The sequence below is a fragment of the Sapajus apella genome, unplaced genomic scaffold (genome assembly GCF_009761245.1).
Source record: "Sapajus apella isolate SASKATOON/1434 unplaced genomic scaffold, GSC_monkey_1.0 scaffold938, whole genome shotgun sequence".
NCBI classification, from domain to species: domain Eukaryota; kingdom Metazoa; phylum Chordata; class Mammalia; order Primates; family Cebidae; genus Sapajus; species Sapajus apella.
The window spans coordinates 15,131-19,619 of record NW_022437864.1 but is presented as its reverse complement, the minus strand read 5'-3'; the positions used below and the strand labels follow the sequence as shown (position 1 = coordinate 19,619).

General features: G+C 44.2%; 1 pseudogene; it reads right to left on the bottom strand.

The window, feature by feature from the left end:
* Positions 1-780: 780 nt before the first annotated feature.
* On the bottom strand, positions 781-1,911 carry LOC116546469 (annotated as a pseudogene).
* Positions 1,912-4,489: the final 2,578 nt, after the last annotated feature.

Below are 4,489 nucleotides of genomic sequence, written 5' to 3'. Positions count from 1 at the left end.
TGGCTGTAGTTAGAACTGCTTTGGCGATGGTGACCCGCCTCCTTTAAGGCGGAGTCTCTCTGCTGTGGCGGGTTGCCTTGGCAATGGCGGGCTGCCTCAGTAATGGCGGGTTGCCTTGGCAACGGCCGGCTGCCTTGGTAATGACGAACACCCCTCCCCCACACAGCTGGACCGTCCCGGGTTCAGCTGCGCTTGCTGTGAAACTCTCAATCCAGAGTTTCTCATTGCTGTTCTTTTGTGGGGGTGGAACCAGCCGAGCCTGATCGCCTGGTTCCCTGCCTCAGAACCTTTTTTAATTTTGTGTTCCAGTCACCTGTTGAAGAGGCGCCAGGGTCTGTTTGTTTTCCCATGCGACCACTCACTGCGCTGGCTTAAACAGTGGCACTGAGGTTTGTGGCGCTTTTTTTTTTTTTTTTTTTTTTTTTGCCCTGGAATCTACTGTCCTGGTTCTCTGCTCAGTCCCCTTTTTGAACCGGCGAATGGGCGACTTCCAGTGGCTCCAATCGCCAGCCAAAAGGGCCCCCGGACCGGTGTATTCTGTACGGAGAACCGCGGCTCCGGGGCACCGATAAAGCAGCCGCGCTGGGCAAAGCAGCAGCGCCAGCCGGCACAGCCACGCTGGCCGAAACAGCTGCGCTGGCGACCGTGGAGCTCCTCCGCCTGGGAATTTCCTAGCCTGTGGGCAATAAAAACGCGGCGTCCACTCACCCTCTGTGCTTTCACTGGGAGCTGCAATCCTGAGCTGTTCCTAAACGGCCATCTTGGATCGTCCTCAAGGTTTGTAAGGAAAACATAGAGGGCCGGCGCTCAGTCCCAGTCTTCTAACATGTACATGGCTCCCTGAAGGTTCTCCAGTTGATGCTGCTGCTGCTGTTTTCGAGAATTATCTCATCTGTGCTCATCATAAGTGTCATCATTAATGAGCAGCTCATGGTGGCACAAGGGACAGGAATTTGTCTTGCTTAGCCAGGGCAGAATGCAGCTGGAATGGAAGAGGTGATGGCAAGGCATCTCAATGGCAATCTCCTCCTCCTCAAATTCCAAAAGACACACGGGGCACTTGAGCTCAGCCTGAGAGCCTCAGACAACTATCCTGGGGAGGTTCACAACAGTCTTGGCAGCTGTTGGAGGCAGGTGGTAGTCCCAATCTACTACCAACCCCAAGTCCTCAAAGTCCATCCTATTGAAAAGTGACCTTGAGAGCTCCAGCAGCATGTTGGTTCGAGCCTCCTGCTTGGGGTCCAATGGCTCACACTCGTGTTTATTGAAATAGGATGCCATGGCTGCCCAGTCATCTGACACAGCTCTCAGATCCTGTGGTTTTTTTCTAGTGATATGTTTTAATTGCATTCTCATTTTCTTTTGTGTATATTTTATGCATATTTTGCTTGTGATTCCTGTGGTATTACATGTAACAATATACTTATAACAATCTTGAATTCAAACCAACTTCAATCACATATGAAAACTCTGCTTATTTCATCAACATCCCATGAATCCAGCACTTGAAGTTTCCACTTCCTGGGGCAAACCTTCGTAGCCTTCATAGCCAGCAGTGGATCAAGTCCCTCCTCAAAAAAAAAAAAAAAAAACTCTGCTTCTTTACATCTGTTTCCACCCCTAATTTTAAGTTATTGTTGTCACATATTACACCTCAGCAGCCTGGCAGGCTGGAAAGTCACAATGTTGCAGTCATCAGTCTAATATTTGTAGACCAGACTGGCAGACTGGTAACCTAAACTGTAGTTGCTACTGTCATCTTGAGGCAGAATATTTTCTTGTCTTGGAAGCCTCATAGTTTGCCCAAAGGTCTTCAACTCATTCAAAAAGTCTCATTCACATTTTTTAGGGTAAATTCATTTTCATAAAATCAACTGAGGCTAAGTGCAGTGGCTCACACCTGTAATCCCCGAACTTAGGGATACTAAGGCAAGTGGATCACCTGAAGTCAGAAGTTTGAGACCAGTCTGACCAACATGGTGAAATCCCATCTCTACTAAAAATACAAAATTAGCTGAATGTGGTGATGACACATGCCTACAATCCTAGCTACTTGGGAGGTTGAGTCAGGAGAATCGGTTGAGCCCGGGAAGTGGAGGTTGCAGTGAACCGAGATCGTGTCATTGCACTCCAGCCTGGGTGACAGAGTGAGTCTCCATCCCAGGGACAAAAAGATCAATTGATATCAGATTTTAACCACAACTGCAAAACACCATCATAGCGACATATACATTTAGTGTTTGATTAAATAACTAGATACTATGGCTTAGTCAAATTAACACATAAGACCAACCACCCCAGCCCATGCTTGTGAACTTGGCACCCATAAACCTTTTCTTAAAGCATACTTAGTCTCCAAATAAAAACAATTATAAAGTCATACTTTTGCCAATGATAATACAACTATCTTACATCCAACTATCTTACATCCAACTAAATACACACTAACCCTTTCCCCAGAAAAAGATTCAAACTGAATGCATGATATGCACTCTTCTCTTTGATATACTGTAAACTAAATACCATGTTTAATAAAAGTTAAACCATCATTAATAAAAGGGAACTATTATTAACACGTCTTATGTTTTATTGTAAGATGATAAGAAAACAATGAAAACAAAGGTGTTTGCTTAATACATGTATGGATATATACACACAGACATAAATATATTTATAAAAAATAAGGAAGTAATAGAACATTTACCATCTCTATTTCTGTAACTGGTCACATGGTTACAGCTGGTTATTTATTTATTTACTTATTTATTTGAAACAGGGTCTTGTTCTGTAGACCAGGCTGGAGTACAGTGGCATTACCTTGGGTCACTGCAACCTCCACCTGCTAGGAACAAGTGATCCTCCTACCTCAATCTCTTTAGTAGCTGAGACTACAAGCACACCACCAAGACTGACTAATTTTTTGTATTTATTTCAGTAGAGATGGAGTTTCAGCATGTTGCCCAGGTTGGTCTCGCATTCATAGACGTAAGCAATCCACCTGCCTCAGCCTCCAAAGTGCTGGGATTACAGGCATGTGCCACCATGCTGGCCACAACTGGCATTTATAAATAGCTTTTTTCACTAACCATACCATATTTCCATTACTTTCAGCAAGCCCCTCAGCTGATCAGGTTTCTTTTCCTGCTTGTGTGACTCAGACATTCATTCCTAAAGGGTATGGGTCATTAGTAGTCCTGCCTGACTTGGGCTGTTGTAGTTTTTATTGACTTTAATTATAGAACAGAGTATGACTAAGAGATGCTCTAACACCTTGCCTGTGTTCCAAACAGTCTTATTTGCTACCAGTGTTTAGTAGCAGACCAATTTCCCCCTGATGACCAGGACCAATCACCCCAGACAATGCAGTAGCCCTTTCCTTTGTCTGTTGATTCAGAAGCATGAGGAGCTGAAGGGGCTGTGTGGCTGCCTTAGCTTCTAGCTCAGTGGGATCATATATGTGTCTCCTGAGGGAGCATTCCTCCCTTTGGAAAACCTCCAGACCCTCAGGACATAAGGTTGTGGGGACAGGAAGCAAAGATTTTGCAAGTGGAACTCCATGGGTAATAGTGAATCTTGTGACTCCCATTTCTATTTGGTAATTTCTGGACACACGGATCTTGGCTATGGGATCAACAGCACCATGCGATGGATGCTGATTCAGAGCATATGCAATTCTGGAGAAAGTTGTATAAAAACTCGCACATTCACAGTAAATGCATGCTCAAAAGGCCATACTGCCTTTCTGTAAAACCAGCTGCTTCAGGATGATGGAGAACACAGGAAGACCTGTGAATTTCATGGGCCCATTGTGGCACTTAATTTTCTGTGAAGTGAATTGCTTAATCCCAAGCAACACTGTGTAGGGTACCACATGGTAGATATGGCATTCTAAAGTCCATGAATATTGCTTTGGCAGAAGCACTACTTGCAGGAAACATAAATTTGTATCCAGAGGAAACATCTGTTTCAGGAAGAACAAACCCATGCTTCTTTCATGATGGCAATTGTTCAATGTAATCAACCTGCTCCAGTAGCTGGCTAATCACCTCCAGGAATGGCATCATATTGGAGACTCAGGGTAAGTTCTGCTGATTGCAGATTTGGTACATACCCAGCAGTGGTTGTAGCCAGGTAGGCTTTGGTGAGTAGAAATCTATGTTACTGAGCCCACGCATGATCTCCATCTGTACCACCATGGCCGTTTTGTTAATGAGTCCACTAAGCAAAGAGGATGACAAGTATACAAACAATGAGTCATCCTATCCACTTTATCAAAACCTCTCCTGCTGAGGTCACCTTTTGGAATTAGTCATATAAGAGATATCTGCCCATTTTTTGCACATTTAGAAAGGTCTATCAACATACCTTATCCCCAGAACCTCTTGCCAACAATTTTCCAATCATGTTCTTTAAAATCATCTGACCATCCATCAAGCCATTGGCTATAGCCTATAAACCCATATACAGTCATATCTGTGTTCATTTCTCT